Genomic DNA, 16,895 nt, shown 5'->3' with positions numbered 1-16,895 from the left:
TGCGCTTTACTGCCCATGGGATATGTGGTGTATATCCTTCAGAAAAATTAAAAGGAAAATAAAATAGCTGTGGTTGGGTGTGTTTCCTGGGCTAGGGGGAGGCCTCTGTAGTAGCCGTCTCTATCGAGGTGTTTGAGGGGCTTTTCCAGAGACAGGGATATTCCAACCAGAGACATGCCCACTGTGTGTCGCTGGAGTGAATTCTTTGAGAATTGGGTTTGGGTCTCCTCTTCTTGATACTGGGCCCATTCCTCAGTCTGGTGGGCTTCAGGCTTATCTTGGTTAGTGAAAGCTAAAAAAGGCCAGAGGTAGAGGTGGAACATGTGTGGCCAGAGGTAGCACCATTCTAGCCCCAAATGTCTAACCAGCCCTGCCCCCATCTCTACCCAGGATTGGGAAATTCTGTGTTCTTGGGAATCCCTGCCCTATACACCTGGGGGAGATAAGGGGTGAGCAGAGGGCTTTGGGAAACAGTAAAAGCTGGGGCTGCCTCGGATTCTCCCTCCCATCCTCCCATGTCTCCAGAAGCCTGAGGGTATCGAAGAAGGTTAGAAGAGGCAAGGTCCAGTTATCAAGCCAAGAATCCTTCCAGGAGAAAATCTCATTACTTGCCAGCTAGAGCTGTGATCCTTGGCAGCTTCCTGTGACACAGGGCAGAGTGGGCAGGAGGCTGACCTGGTGTCTATTGTTCCACCGAGACTAAGTCTGTCCCCACTATGTAGGAGGCCTAAAGTGCTAGGTTCCTCTGGCCCCAGCCCCCTGAGGGTCCACACTCATAGCCAGAGCAATTCTCGTGGGCTCGTGAGCATCTGTCTGTTCTGTGAGAGGCCTTGAGCTGGCCACGACAACAATGTACATTGTCAGTTGGGGAGATAGAGATGAAGCCAAAAATTATAACATGGTGCTAGGTCATATAACATGGGCAAGCATGAGGCTCTCTGGGAGTACCGCGGAGGACACTCAACCCACCCAGGGGCTTAGGAAAGGTGGAAAAGTTGAGTTTGGCAGAGTAAGTGGAAGTCAGCCCGATTTGGCTTGCTTTGTGTGTGAGACAGGGAGGATGGATGGATGGATTACTGAATGGAAGCACTACCTCCAACCCTGATATGAGTCTTCTTGTGAATTGGTCAGACACCACCTTCCATTGGTCAGATGGGTGCAGTAGATTTGGTGTCCTGGAATTCCCAAGCCTTGGCTCCCTTCCCAGCTTCTGACCCCAAAATCAAGGACAATGAAGTATCCCCTCTATCCAGTATGGATATCAGGCCCTGAACGAAATCTAAGTCTAACCTACCTCCACACCTTCTCCTCCTTCTAAGGGTCTCCCTGGTTACCAACCCACAGCTCTCCCGGAGCCAGGGGAATTCCAGCAATCCCCTGGCATCAACCCAATTCTTTCTCTTCCATTCTACCCCTCAAGCACCAGCAGTGTTGATCTCTGCCCTTTCCCATGACACCAGACTCCTCAGCCTGGAACACGGGGAACCAAGCCACCTTCTCTAGCAACGGGCACATCCCTGTAGCCTCCTGGCAAAATCGCCATGTCCTGATGGGACAATATTTGCATTGGCACACCTCTTCCCAGCCCCACCTCCCCTCCCCATCTTACTCTAGGCCCAGGAAAACAAGTCTATGCCTGTTACACATTCTTAAGAATTTCTCATCACAGGCTCCCAAGAAAAAAAAACATGGCAAGAATAAAATATGAAAGAAGGAGCAAAGAGACTCACTCTGTTCCTTTAAATCAAAGGGTCTCCTACATTGTTACAGTAAATCAGAATCAGATTCCCAGGCCCCATTCCCAGAGCATCTGATTCCTGAGGTCTGGAACGGGGTCCTGGAACTGGCCTTGACAACTAGCATGCCAGGTGATTCTGATGCAGATGCCAAGCCTGCCAGCTAATTATCATTAGTCCTGTCACCAGGGTTTCTTTGGGTTCTGACAGTTGAAATTTAAGTTTCTTTGCATGGTTTAAATAGGCTAAGACTCAATAATTGCCTGATTTTAAGATCCTATAGTATAAAGAAAAAGGAAAGTGTTCATTTTAACTCCTGATCCTGTGAGGGAAATCTAAAACCAAGGGCACAGGGCAGTGCTGATAAAAACTCGCATCATCGGGGCTTCCCTGGTGGCGCAGTGGTTGAGAGTCCGCCTGCCGATGCAGGGGACACGGGTTTGTGCCCTGGTCCAGGAAGATCCCACATGCCGCAGCGCGGCTGGGCCCGTGAGCCATGGCCGCTGAGGCTGCGCGTCCAGAGCCTGTGCTCCGCAACGGGAGAGGCCACAACAGTGAGAGGCCCGCGTACAGCAAACAAAAAAAACAAAAAAAACAAAAAACAACTCGTATCATCATAAAGGCTGAGGTTTGGGAAGGGACCCAGATAGTGTTAAACAATTGATTGCTACCTGGGGACATTGTCTAGGGCTTCAGGGATGTGGAGAGGGACAGAGAGGAATGGGGTGGAAAAGGAGAGAGGGCAGGGGAACTCGGCCAGCGAAGGACAGGTTTCAATTCTGAAGCAAAAGAAAACCAGGTCCTAAGGACTCTTGACCCTTACCTCTTAGTATCTGAGAGGTACTCTTTTCTCTTAAATTTCAGGAATATTCAGCCTCATTCATTTTGAAAGATTCTAAGCACTCAGAAAGGCAGAGCATAGCTTCTATTGTCAGGCTGGGCTTGAGGTGTGCTTCCTTCTACCTGCCCCCACTTACAGCTCCCACACCCCAGGAAGAAATGGAGTCAGGAATGGGTGCAATGGAGTCAGAGGGGTTCTCTCCAATGTCCCCCTCTCTCCTCTGCTGTTTTCCCTGGTGCAGCCACACTTAATGCAGTTTGAGAGGGGAAGATTAGGCAGAGTGAGATCCCATTGGTCCTAAGGGGAATGAGACCAAGTCTAAAAGAAGCAGATATTGAGCAAATAAGATTTCAGCATTCTACCCATACATAGAATGGGTGCTAATAAGATTTTGGGTGCTAATAAGATTTTGGGTACTAATAAGATTTTGCACCCAAATAGCAAATCTAGCCCTCCACTTCAGTGATTTTTCATCACATCTCCCTTTTCCCATTACTAGAACCTAGGAGAGCCTTTTGAGGCAAAGCTTACTTTATATGTTCTCTTAGGTCAAGTTGGTGGCTCAGCTTCTCAGATCCAAGTAAAACTATCTCATCTCCTTTTTCAGGAAGCCCTCCCATAAGTCCATTCTCCTCAGTACTTAGGTTGTTTATTATTATTATTACTGCTATTATTACGACTTTATTGAGGTACACTTGATGTACATATAAAAGTACAAAAAACTGATGTAAATACAATTGAGGTACATGTAAAGTGTACAATTTGATGAGTCTTGACATGTGTACACAGGTGAAACCATCGCCACAATTAAGATAATGAACATATCCATCACCTTCAAAACTTTCCTCATACCCCTTGGATGTCTTTCCTTCTTCTACCTCTCTCTCCAGGCAACCACTGATCTGTTTTCTGTCACTATATAGATCAGTTTGCATTTTCTGGAGTTTCATACAAGTTGAATAATTCCGTATGTACTCGTTTTGGTCTGAGTTCTCTCACTTAGCATTGTTATTTTGAGATTCATCCATGTTGTTGCGTGTATAAATAGTTCACTCCTTTTTATTGCTGAGCAGTATTCCACTGCACAGCTATAGCACAATTTGCTCACCTTCTCACCTGTGCATGGATGTTGGGGTTGGTTCCCTTTAGGGGCTATTAGAAATAAAGCTGCTTTGAGCATTTGAGTACAAGTCTTTGTGTGGATGTGGGCCCATTCACTCCAGAGCCCCCCCATTCTGGCACCTTCTTCCCACCACGTCCCCATTTACTCCCCTCTCTTTTACTCAAAGCAATAATCACCCCCTTCTCCCCCCACTCATGGAGTCAGGGCCCAGACTCCTAAAAATTTTTTGCTTCATTTAATCTTTCTGCATGGAAACGGAGCCAGCCCCTTCACCATCTTTATTGTTCTATTTCAAACTCCCTCCCGTTTGTTTATATCTTCTTGGTAATATGTCTGGGGCTAAACAAGTTATGCTTGTTTATATGTCATTATTTATTCAGTTTGGCAAATGTCCTTAAGTCCTCAGCAATACTTTTCTAAGGAGAAAAGGTGCCTGGTGGATGGTGGGCCACACACTGATGAGGTGCTTGTACCTCAGAAGGAGGAAGGGCTAAGATCAGATGGTGTGGGAAATTGTCCCGGGACACTAGTCCTGAGAGGTTATCTGTACACGTTGCATTTTGTTACTATCTCCTGGGGGATCTTACCTGGATGGATTTTCTAGAACATGGGCCCCACTCACTCACTAGTTATCACAAACCCTATCCTACCACATTCCCACACCTCAGTTCTGAGATAGTCTTGCGACTACATCTTTTCTCTCTCCTCTTTGGGCCAAGAGAGCCTGAGACTGTGCAGCAGCCTGAGGGTGAAAAGGCAGTGGGGGTCAGAGGGTGGGTTCCCCACTCTGATAAACTGGCACTTGCTGCCTGTCTGGGTGTATGTTGGGGTTGGTGTGGGGAGAGGGTGACTTGCTTTATTTTAGAAAATTATCCTTAACAGTTACCCTTTTCAGACAGACAATAACAAGTGTTGGTGATGTGAAAAAACTGGAACCCTCATACATTGCTTGTAGGCATGTAAAAAGGTGCCACTTTGGAAAACAGTTTATCCATTTCTTATAAAGTTAAACATACACTTACCATACGACCCAGCAATTCCACTCCTGGCTATCTACCCAAGAGAAATGAAAACATGTTTACACAAAGATATGGATGCGAGTATTCATAAGAGCCAAAAAGTGTAAACAAGTCAAAATGTCTGTTCAACTGGTGAATGGATAAATAAGATGTGGTAGATCCAAACAACGAAATACCACTCTGCAATCATTAAGGGACAAAATATGGATGTGTGCTACAACATGGATAAACCTTAAAGACATTATAATAAAAAAGTTAGGTGCATATTGTATGGTTGCATTTATATGAAATGTCCAGAAAAGGCACATCTATAGAGACAGCAGATTAGTAGTTGCCAGGGGCTCGGGGTAAGAGTAGATCTTGAGGGACTTCCCTGGCTGTCCAGTGGTTAAGACTCTGTGCTTCCACTGCAGGGGATGCAAGTTTGATCCCTGGTGGGGGAACTAAGGTCCCGCATGTGGAAGGGCACAGCCAAAAATAAATTAAAAAGAGAAAAAAAAAAAGAGTAGATCTTGACTGCAAATCAGCTTGTTATTTTGGGGATGATGGAAATGTTCTAAAAATGAACTGTGATGTTTGAACAACTATGTAAATTTACTAAAAGTCATTGAATTGTATTCTTAAAATGGATGAATTTTATGGTATGTAAATAAAGCTATTTTTAAACCCTTTATACCTCACTGCAGCTAGATTTTTAAAATCTTTTCCTTTCCTGTCTTCTAGTGCCCATTCCCCAGGTAGACTTCCCAGTGCTTATTCCGTCCTACAGACCTGTCCTCCCTCCCTGGGGGTGACCCTCTTGAGCCCTCTCTCCTGCTGGCTGCCCTGGCCTGGGCTCTGACCAGCCTCTCTGCTGGGAGAACACAGCCCTCTAAGATCATGATTCTGATTTGCAAACTAGAGTCCAAAGAGCAGGCCTGGGGAGAGTGGTGGGGGAGGCCCTCCTAAGACTCTCACTTGGGACTCATTTGGAGGGAGGGGGTTTAATAAATCTGGGGAGGCAAATGCGTGGAAACGAATCTCTCCTGAAGTGTGTTCTCCCATCCCTGTGACCCAGGTAAATCAGGCTGCCCACCTGGGCCTGAGTGCCTCCTGAGTTCCCAGACAAACCCAGAAGTCGCCATTTCTACAGAACCATAAGTGGGTGCCTGCCTCAGAGAAAATTATCTCAGCCTCCTCAGAAACTCATTTCTGCTCATAACCAACTTCTCATCCTAGAATCTTTTCAGATCCAAAGATCAAACTCCTGAGAACCAAACTGGGCCTCATTTTTTGAACAAATTAATGAAGCACCTACTGGAGTTAAGTTGGTCCAGGGCATATGGAGGGGATCTGGGAAAACAAAAAACAAAACCATCCCAGCCTGCCAAACACCTCTGAATCTCTTCAGAACCAACTTTGAATTCCTTCAAACTGGCTTGTCAGAGACAGTGAATCTCCAGCTGCCTTATCAAAACCAGTTTTCAGTCACCTCAACACCAATCATCCATTTTAAACTGTCTTCTCAGAACCACCTATTTAATACTCTAAGGTCCACCCAACCTGGCCCATTTGTAAGTCTTCTTAGATCAGTGATGGGGCCAAGCAGTACTTTGGGGAGTGTTCTCAATATCCTATGAATGATGCAAATACAAATTTGATTGCACCAAGTCTCTGTAAAACAGAAACGCTGGAGTGGTGACTGCTTCCGATCCCATTCCAGCGGCCTCAGAACCAAGTTTGTCCCCTCAAATTTGTGATGACTTCCCTGAAGTGTCTCCTCAGAGCCATCTTTCATTCTCTTCAGAGCCAGACTTCATTCTTGGCTGCTGAAACTGCCAAGGTCCTTAGAATTTTCTTCTCAGAAGCATCTTGGTTCTATCCAGAAATACTTTTTTTCAATCTCCTCAGACCCAACTGTCAGGCTTCAAAAAGCAAGACTTTAAAAGTTATTCATCCATGGGCCTCAGGTTTCCCATCTGTTTAATGGGGAAAACTTCTTCTTCTTTTTTTTTTTTTTTTTTGCGGTACGCAGGCCTCTCTCTGTTGTGGCCTCTCCCGTTGTGGAGCACAGACTCCGGACGCGCAGGGTTCAGCGGCCATGGCTCACGGGCCCAGCCGCTCTGCGGCATGTGGGATCTTCCCGGACCGGGGCACGAACCCGTGTCCCCTGCATCGGCAGGCGGACTCTCAACCACTGCGCCACCAGGGAAGCCCGAAGACTTCTTTTTCTTTAAAAAAAGAACATGAATTTTTTTCTGATTACAAAATATATATCAATTGTGAGAAATATAGAAACACCTTACCTTTTTCAAACATGGTAGATTGAGGGATAGCCCTTGGATGCACGAAAGTCTCACACACTGATGGAGGGAGAATAAACTGGTATAAGCCTTCTTGAGGGCAATTGAACAACATGCACCAAAAGCCTTATTTTTATAAGGCTTCCCTGGGGCTTTCCTGGTGGCGCAGTGGTTAAGAATCCACCTGCCAATGCAGGGGACACGGGTTCGAGCCCTGATCCAGGAAGATTCCACATGCTGAGGAGAAACTAAGCCCGTGCGCCACAACTACTGAGCCTGCACTCTAGAGCCCACGAGCCACAACTACTGAGCCCACGCGCCTAGAGCCCATGCTCTGCAACAAGAGAAGCCACCGCAATGAGAAGCCCGTGCACCGCAAGGAAGAGTAGCCCCCACTCTCTGCAACTAGAGAAAGCCCACGTGCAGCAATGAAAACCCAATACAGCCAAAAATAAATAAATAAATTTCTTTAAAAAAAAGTTCATGCCCTCTGACCTAGCAGTTCTTCCAGGATTGCTGTTAATTACAGTGTATTATTTGTAATGGAGAAAAACTGGCAACAACATAAATGTCCTATGGGTGATGGCTGAAGTAAATTGTTATATGATGGACTACTAGGCAGTCATTATAAATCATGTTCTAAAATAACTATTGACCTGAAAAAATACCCACAATATACTACTAAGTGGTAAATATATAAAACTCTATATGACATGATTCCAGTTACATAAAATGCACACATGCACACATGCATATATCAAATGTTAATGTTATTTCTGATGGGATTATGGGAAATTTTAATTTCATTTTGTGTACTTTTCTGTATTTTCCAAGTAAGCAGGATTTTAAAAAAATCATCAGAAGAAAGTATTTATGAAAGAAAAAGAAAAAATAAGACTAGGTAAGCAAATAATTATTTTCTAGAACCTGGTATGAGGTAGTCGTCTTTAGGAAGTTCCTCTGATGGAGTATTTTCTCCCCCTGCACAGATCTGCTCCTTCAGTTGTAAGGTGTTAAGAGTGCTAAAAAGAAAAGAAGGGAAAGATTTTGTAGTGACTCAGGGCTCTAGGTTCTTTGCTGAGAGGACACAGGTTGGCTGTTTAATATTCCCTGTAGGTGGATTGTCCGTTGGGGCTGGCAGGATAGAAGCATCAGGGAGCTGCTGCTGGCTTCTACATTTGGGGGCTGTATGTTTTTTACAAGTCAGAAAGCAGTGTTGTTTTATTAGCTTGCCACCCTATTTCTCACAGAACTCTTGAGCTCTTGCCCCCATCACCAAATTATCTCTCCCCATTTCCAATACACAATTCATGCATACTACTAGACTCCAAGTTTTTCTCTTAAACTTCTTTCTTTTGCTTATAACTGGGTTGGTGTTAACCAGGTGGTCTTGTTGTTTATTCTTGGATCAGACTGTTTGCTTTGTTGTAGCCCAGTTTAGCAGGCATATCTTGGGAGAGAGCCCAAGTCTGAGTAAATTTCTTGGGGCCACACAGAGCACTGGGCCATCCAAAGTCTATGCTGCTCCTCAGTTACACAGTCGGTCTGTTATCCAAAACACATTCACCAAATGCTACCTGCTTTCTGTCAGGCCCTGAGCATGCAGAGATAAACAAGATAAGAGTCTGGGCCATCACAGAATTGGGTGGGGGGAGATTTAGAAATAAATAATTGCCTCACAGTGTGATAGAGGTGTGTATGGAGCAGGGAGTGACTAATCCTATGAAGGAGGAGGCGAACAGGGTGTAGGAGGAAGATGGGGTGTTCACAGGAGAGGGATTTGCAGGCAGAGGCAATAACAAGTACAAAGGCAAGGAAGTCAAGGTGTTCAGGAACCTGTGAATTAATGGTGGTGTGGCCTGAAAGCAAGGAAAGGAGGCGGGGGCAAGAAACGGGGCTGGAAAAGCAGGTTGGGGCCAGAAGGCCAACAACTTAGTTTGACTGTGTTTCTGGGTGTTCGAAAGGCTGCACTGCTTCCTGCCTCCTTGGGAGGGTTCTGGTCCCCCCACTCCATTTCCAATTTAGTTATTGCAATAATAACAATAATGATAAGAATAATTTGGTCACTTCAGATTTTATACATGCTCTTTAATTTCAGCTTTCAATAAAGCACGAGTGACCTCAAACTCAATTATTTGATCTTAGCCCATTTTCCTTTAAATAATATATAACTTTTAAATATGCCCCAATTTCATGGATAAATCAAGCCTCATTTTTATGTGTGTGTTTAAATTTTCAAACATTCACAAAAGTGGGAGGGAGTAGTGTAATGAACTTCTCTGTATCTAACCATCAGCTCAACACCTGTCAACTCACAGCTGGTCTTGTCTTGTCTACACTGCCTTCCTCACTCCCTGCCACCACACACTGGATTATTTTGAAGCAAATTCCAGACATTACCTAATTTCACCTGAAAATACTTCAGTATATATCTTTATGAGTATTTTTTAAGTTCCTTTATTTGAATCAAGACCTAAAAAAGATCACATTTTTCATTTGTTGATATGTCTTTTAAGTTTCTTTTCATTCATATTAGTTTCCCTTGCTATTTATTTATTGAAGAAACCAAGTTACTTGTCCTGAAGAATTCCCCACTTTTAGATTTGACAGATTGCATTTTTTCCCCTCATAATGTTATTTACTATGTCCTTCTATCCCGTGAATTTCCTATAAACTCGTTTTTTTAAATATTTATTTTTATCATTTATTTTTGGCTGCATTGGGTCTTCATTGCTGCATGCGGGCTTTCTCTAGTTGCAACGAGTGGGGGCTAATGTTCTTTGTGGTGAGCGGGCTTCTCATTGTGGTGGCTTCTCTTGCTATGGAGCACAGGTTCTAGGCGTGTGGGCTTCAGTAGTTGTGGCAGGCAGGCTCTGTAGTTGTGGCTCGTGGGCTCTAGAGCGCAGGCTCAGTAGTTGTGGCGCATGGGCTTAGTTGCTCTGCAGCATGTGGGATATTCTCGGACCAGGGCTCGAACCCATGTCCCCTTCATTGGCAGGTGGATTCTTAACCACTGTGCCATCACGGAAGCCCCCAAACTCGTTTTTATACCTAGAGGTTTGATCAAATTCAGGTTCACTTTTAAGGTCATGCTATGTACTTGTTCTGCAATATATCAAGAGACACATAATTTTTGGTTCTCTCTCTCTCTCTTTAATTTTCTAGATATTATTTTTTAATTGAAAAATAATTCATATAACATAAAAATTACAGTGTACAATTCAGTGGTTTTTAATATAGTCACGCTGTTGTACAACTACTGCCACTACCTAATTCCAGAACATTACCATCAACCCCTAAAGAAATCCTGTACCTGTTGGCAGTCACTCCTTGTTCCACCCACCCCCCAGCACCTGGCAACCACCAATCTACTTTCTGTCTGTATGGATTTGCCTATTCTGGACATTTCATGGAGATAAAACAATAAAATACATGGCCTTTGGCATCTCCGTTCACTTAGCATAATATTTTTTTAGCATAATGTTTTTAAGGTTTATCCATGTTGTAACATGCATCAGTACTTCATTCCTTCCCCCCCTTTTTTTTTTGTGGTACATGGGCCTCTCATTGTTGTGGCCTCTCCCGTTGTGGAGCACAGGCTCCAGACACGCAGGCTCAGCAGCCGTGGCTTACGGGCCCAGCCGCTCTGCGGCATGTGGGATCCTCCCAGACCGGGGCACAAACCCGTGTCCCCTGCATCGGCAGGCAGACTCTCAACCACTGCATCACCAGGGAAGCCCCATTCCCCTTTTTTTTGGCTGAATAATATTCCATTGTATGGATATACCACATTTTAAAAATCCACTTATCAGTTAATGGACATTTGGGTTGCTTCCATTTTGACTATTACAAATAATGCTGCAGCTATGGACATTATATACAGGTTTCTATGTTTTCTTGGGTGTCTCTCTCTTTGTGATGTTAAAATTAATTGATGAGTTCAAGTATTATTGATATTGTAAAATTCCCTTCCATCCTTCACCACCCAATGGTTTTAGGAATCCCTGGATTACTGATGATCCTTGTCTAAATCTACTATCTCATTAGAGGTTACTAAATGGTGATTTTGTAATTCTATCATTCCATTTGCATTTGTTAGCCAGAATTTGTCGATGATGAACTTAGGCTTAATCTTAGTTGTTTAAAAAAAAAAAAAAAAAAGGCAGGATAAATACTTGACTATTTTCTTTCACTTATCGGATAATGATATTTTGTACTTTCCTGTATGGAACCCTAATAAATGCTGGATTTCTACATGGTCAAAGATCTACAAGGTTTGCAATAAAGAATTGCAAATAAGGAATTACGATCTTGGAGCCAGAAAATACAGTTATTCCAATCTCTACCTGGGGAATTACGGGGAGTCCACTTAATGCCCCACAGCAATACTTCATAAAAGTCCTCCTACTTTTCCCTTCTAACTTTCCTTCTCCCTCTCCTTCCTTGTTCTTTATTAAATAGATCAGTTTAGCCTCTCTGCCCAAGTCCTTCCTTTTCCCAGCCTCTCAGACTCTACATCTCTCTCTAACTACTCCCTCCCCCCAGTTCTGATTCTGCATCACAAAATGTCCAGGAACTGGGCTGGCAAAGACTGAACCCTCTCAACTGGAAAGTGGGAAAGTGGGATTGGATTCTGAGCTGGAAACCTTTTGGTGGACGGGTAAGTTAGGAGAGAAAAAAGGGAGGAACACTCACACTAATAAACCTCATTTCCATAACATGTATTTTCTGCAATGAACGTGCATCACACGTGTGATAAAAATTAAATACATAAAATGTTTTTAAAATAAAAGAGATGGTAGGGAAGGAAATGAGCACTATTCTTTTTCACTTTCCAGTTGCCCTTCCTTTCCAAATACACTGCCGGCTGCATCCTGGACTTGCTGTTCCAGGGAAAGTGAAGTGGAACCTTGCCTCTGACTCAGGATTCCAAGTGTTTCCCACCTCCACAGCAGTGGGGGTGGGAGTGATGGAGTCTGCTCATGTAACAGTGCAGAGGAGCCTCTGAGAAAGGCCACTGGGAGCCTGCCCAGCTGGAGAGACTGCTGCTTTCAGGTCTCACTGGTTGAAATTGCTGGGCTCACCATCCTTTCCTGCAAGAAGCACCTTCCTGGGTCTTAAGGAGACCTCCTGAGGGCTGTTCAATTTATACATCTTTGTATCTCTTAGGGAAATTTCAAGGCATGCGGAGGGTGGTAATGTCCTCTCTAGGTTTCCTCCCACCTCAGGAGTCTGGATGGGAGCCAGAGCCCCAAGACACAGGGACCCGTGTTACCCAGGCCATCCGTCCAGGCCCTAGAAAGACGCTGGTGGCAAGTCTGAACTAAACCCAGTGAATGCTCCTGGCTGGGTTTTCACCTGTGTGGCAAAATGCAGGGAAGTGCAGGTGTGGGCAGATATTTGTGGTCTCAAGCTATGTGAGCAGGAGTCCCGGAAGGTGTGGAGAAGCCTTGGTGGCAGCAAGACAGTGTTGAGCACGAGTTCTGGAGTCACACATCCAAATTCTAATCCCTCACTCTGCCACTTACATTACTTAGTGATCACAGGCAAGTTCCCTACTTCTCTGAGCCTCAGTTTTCACCTGGAGAAAATGGGCATAATGGTTCCCTCTCACTGGTTTTTGGTGAGGATTAGATGAGACAATATCTGCTGAGTGCTTGGCCCACTCCCATTGGGAGCTATTGTCATTGAGGAGCCCCATAAACCTTTCAATTTCTTTTTCTCTAAAACAGGGATAACAGTAGGATCTATTAAATGAGATAATAAATGAAGCGTGGTTGACCCGCTATTAACTATTAAATATTAACTATTAATACTCTTTACTCACTCCCTGTTTTGCTTGAGGTGACACTCTGATAGTTCCCTCCTCCTACTGCTTCCTCCCTCACCCTGCTCCAGTTGCCAGGACATGACTATTCTGGTCTTTTTGGACAAAAGAACAGAAGTCCCATGGAAAGAAGAATGACACCCAGAAAAGAGCAAGAGAGGAGATCAGGGGCCTCTCTCCCTCTTCAGACTGCCTCTCCTTCCCTCCTGCTGCACTCAAACCTCGGGCTTTCCTACTAGCCTCTCCCTAGCAAACCTTTTGCCCAAGGGTTCATTTTAGAGACTTCTATAATCTCCAGAGGATCAGTATTAATCTTCCCCACCTACAAGATGAGTGGCAGCTCGAAGCCAAGTGCTTCCCAGCCAAAGAAAGAAATGGAAGTTTCCTTTTTTGCTCCGTGTCTCTCTGCCCCTCCCTTCTGCGGGGGAGCTGTATGTGCTCACTCTGGAGGGACCAAAGCCGGGGCTGGCGCTAATGCGATTTTGTCTAGATGAGGCTGGCAGCTGGGAACCACTTTCCCTCGGCTTGCCCTCTGCTGGGGAAACTCCATGACGGAGACAAGGCAGCTGGCAGGGGGAAGACTCCGGTTTGAGCATGAGGACACTGCTGCTGCTGCTGCTGTGCCACGCAGGGCCACGCAGGACCCCGTGGCCACAGAGACTGATGCTGATGCCCATTTCGTTCCTGAGGACCTCCTAGAAAGGCAATGCCTTGGGTCCTGGGGGCAAGGATTTCTTTACCAGTAGCACAGTCACAAATACAAAGGAACACAGGACTTTTGTGTGGGATTGGGAGTCTGAAGACCTAGGTTCCAGTCTCAGGGCCACCACTCCACGGCCACGTAGTTTTGGTTACGTTGCTTAAGATCTCTGCCCAAATTTTAGTTTCCCTGTTTGTAAAATGTGTTCTAATACCTCCCTCAAAGGACTGGGGGAAGAATTAGTTTAAATAATATATGGGGAAACTGGAACACGGGAGATGGTTAATAAATATTGATTTATTCCCCAGAGGGACTGAGGAGGGAGGAAATCACTAGATTCTGGAGGCTTTTTAGTTTATCAGCTTATTCTACAGGTTTAAGCACCGGCCATCATACCATTTGTTGGGTGCCTGATTTTAGTGAAGATGTGTGTTTATCATTCACCATGAGTTCCTGAGTGGCTCCCTAAATATTCTGGGCCTCAGAGCTGGTTTCTCTGGGTGGCCAAGGATCAACATGTAGGACAGAAGCAATCTGTTCCTCAGAGATCCAATCAGCATCTCCCTTAAGCCCTTTGCTGCCCTCCATAAACCAGTCCTTCTTTTGTGCCACCAGCACCACGTCCCCATTCTGGAAGAGGCCAGAATGACACAGCTACATGTCACCCTGTGATCTACACGGCGTGGGGGGAAGGAGCTATGTCCCTGCTAGAACTGAAAAACATCCTTGAGGGCTGCAACTTTTACAGGGAAGGTTACCATGCCAACGACAGGATGAAAGGAAACAAGGCCGTGGGTGACACATTTATTGTGTGTGTCCACAAACTTGCCTGGAACCTCTTAGGGGCTGCTAACTACAGGATGGGGCTGCCACTGAGAGGCAAGAAGGTTCAGGTTAGATTTAAGTGGAACTCCAGTACAGGCAGAACAGATGAGCACAGGGCAGGGCCAAAGGGAGGATTGGGGAATGTTTTTCTGAGATTGATACCCATCTCTTGTTGAAATGTGTGGGTGTGGTACTGACAGCAGGTGTGGGAGGAGATGATGTCCTAGATACCAGTTTCTGGCTGTGATGGGAACTTCAACTTCCTCCAGGTTATTTTTGCCCTTGCCAGCCTGTCCAGGAGGTCAGCTAGGCTCTGGGGTACGTAGAGAAGAACAGCAGGCAAGGAGAGCAGGTCATTGGGGCAGTGGCTGAACTGAGAAAGGGGAGCATTAGGGCCACAGATACGCCTCTGGAAGAAGCACCAAATATTGGCAACAAGTTCCCATAGATGCCAAAGAAGGGACAGTCTCCTCCAAGAGAGCAGGACTTCCAGGAAGAATGGCCAAGCTTACCTAGCCCTTCTTATCTCCTTCTCCCCAGCCTTCAGTTGGGAAAGTGCACAGAGAACTGAGGAACTGACATTAATTAAGCACCTACTCCGAGTCAAGCACTTCTCTTTCTCTCCCTCTCTCTCTCTCACACACACACCACACACACATACACGCATAGACGCCCCATTTCGTTTCATTTGATTACCACAACAACCCTGCAAATCAAGAATTATTCCCATTTTACCGATGAGGAAATTGAGATTTAGAGAAGGTAAAGTAGCTTTCCCAGCATCAGTCAGCTGGAAGGGGAGAAGCTGGGATTGGAACCCCGTCAGTCTGAATCCCACAGCTTGGAAGGGAAAACTCTAGACCTTAAGGTAGCCCTATTTTCTTCTGGAAAGATATCTTCTGGAGGCGTCAGCTCCATATAGCCCCCAAGCACCGAGGTGGCTAGGGAGAGGCTATAAGGACACAGCAGGGGACTGGGAATCCCCGCCCCCATTCCGGCCGCACAAAATTTTTAGGGTGAATGCGCTGCCCCGGCGGGCCGTGCCGCTCCCGGACGTGCTTAACAGGCATCCTTCTCATTTTTATCCCCACCTCTAGGAGGAAGAGGAATCTGAGGCTCAGAGACTAAAGCTTTTTGCCCAAGGTCACAGAGCAAGTGCCTGGAGCCGGGAATCAGTCTCGGCTCGGTCAGGCGTCAAAGGCGGCCTGGACCCCGCCTCCCGTCCCCACTTCCCGTAGCTCTGGCACCGAGGGAGCCGTGCCGGGCGCTGTGCGTACCTCCAGGGACAGGAGGGGTTGGGTGCGGGGTCGTGGGCCTGGCGCGGGGTGGGGGTGGGGCGGCGCGGCGCGGGGGTGGGGCGGCGCGGCGCGGCGCGGCGCGGCGCGGCTCCGCCTTGCGGCGGCGGAAGTGGCCTCCATCTCGTGCGCGCTCCCCGCCCGGGGCGCGCTCCTCGCCCCCCGGCCCGCCCCTCGCCATATATGGCGCTTCCTCCCGGGACCCTGCCAGACGCTTCCTCCCTGCCTGAGGCCCATACAAGGCTCTTCCTTCCCGGCGTGTCTGGCAGGCGGCCCGCGGGCGGCTGTGGGCGGGAGCTCGGCCCTCCGGGTCTGCCCGCGCCCGGGAGCCGGCGGCCAGGGGACCCGCTGCCAAGGAGGGGGCGGCGGCGGGGCCGGGAACGCGCGGCCCGGCCTGGCTGAGGTAAACGCGGGACAGGCGGACTTGGGCGTCCCAAGAGGGTCTGAGGTTCCCACTGTCCCCACCGGTTTTATATTTTGTCCCACTCTTCCGCCTAATTCGACTTTGCTGGAGTTCCTCCCTCGGCTCCCGGCCCGGGGCCTAAAGCCCCAAGCCTAAGCGTGCTGTGAGGGCCTGTCCTCGTTCGCCGCGCGCCTCCGCTAGCGTTTTGCTAGTCGGTCTTCGGTATTTCCCTCGCCCTGCCTTCCTCCCTGCTTGCTGTTTCTCGCTCCTCCCTGCCTTTACTCAAGCTGTCCCTTCGGCCTGGAATGCCCTTCCCACACCATTGTGGTAGAACTGCTACTCACCCCTTACTTGTTTGAGGCCTCTGGCCATCTGGAAGTCCTTCCCACCCCACGGGTCTGGGATGCACCTAACACATCGGTTACTTATTGAGACTGCGATTCCATCTTACTCCTCTTCGCATTCCTGGTGCCTGGCTCAGTATGTGAGAGTTGTTATTATATCTGAGCGAGGGGAAAGAGGGAAAGGACCCTTTTGTCAGGATAGCCACAGTGCCTTTTCACCTTGGACAGGGGTCCCCGACTTTAGGTCCAGCCAACATTTTTACCTGCTACTCTCCCTGTGGTCTGGAGCTTCATGAGCCCCAGAACCCAACATGAATAGTTTGTGTGGAAAGTTGGAAGGTTGGGGTGGGGGAGACAGAGACGGGGCAGGTGTACACCTGCAGTGGCACTGTGGTCTGGAGTGGTGCCCACTGGGTGCCTCCACCACCCAGAATGGCTTCACTTGCTCAGCCTGACAGCTCCGGTTTATCCACTGCAGGAACCAGCAGGCCCCCACAGGC

The 16,895-nt window shown here is 47.0% G+C and overlaps 1 long non-coding RNA gene across 1 annotated transcript; it reads right to left on the bottom strand.

Moving 5' to 3' along the window:
- Positions 1-6,907: 6,907 nt before the first annotated feature.
- Positions 6,908-16,429, bottom strand: LOC307051469. The gene is made up of 3 exons (XR_013810824.1): positions 16,396-16,429; positions 7,929-8,023; positions 6,908-6,929 (listed from the first exon to the last, which is right to left on the bottom strand). It is a non-coding gene; the product is annotated as an uncharacterized lncRNA (long non-coding RNA).
- Between the last annotated feature and the right edge of the window lie 466 nt (positions 16,430-16,895).

Source organism: Hyperoodon ampullatus (assembly GCF_949752795.1).
Source record: "Hyperoodon ampullatus genome assembly, chromosome: 4".
In the NCBI taxonomy this organism is placed as follows: Eukaryota; Metazoa; Chordata; class Mammalia; order Artiodactyla; family Ziphiidae; genus Hyperoodon; species Hyperoodon ampullatus.
This window is presented reverse-complemented; position numbering and strand designations above follow the sequence as displayed.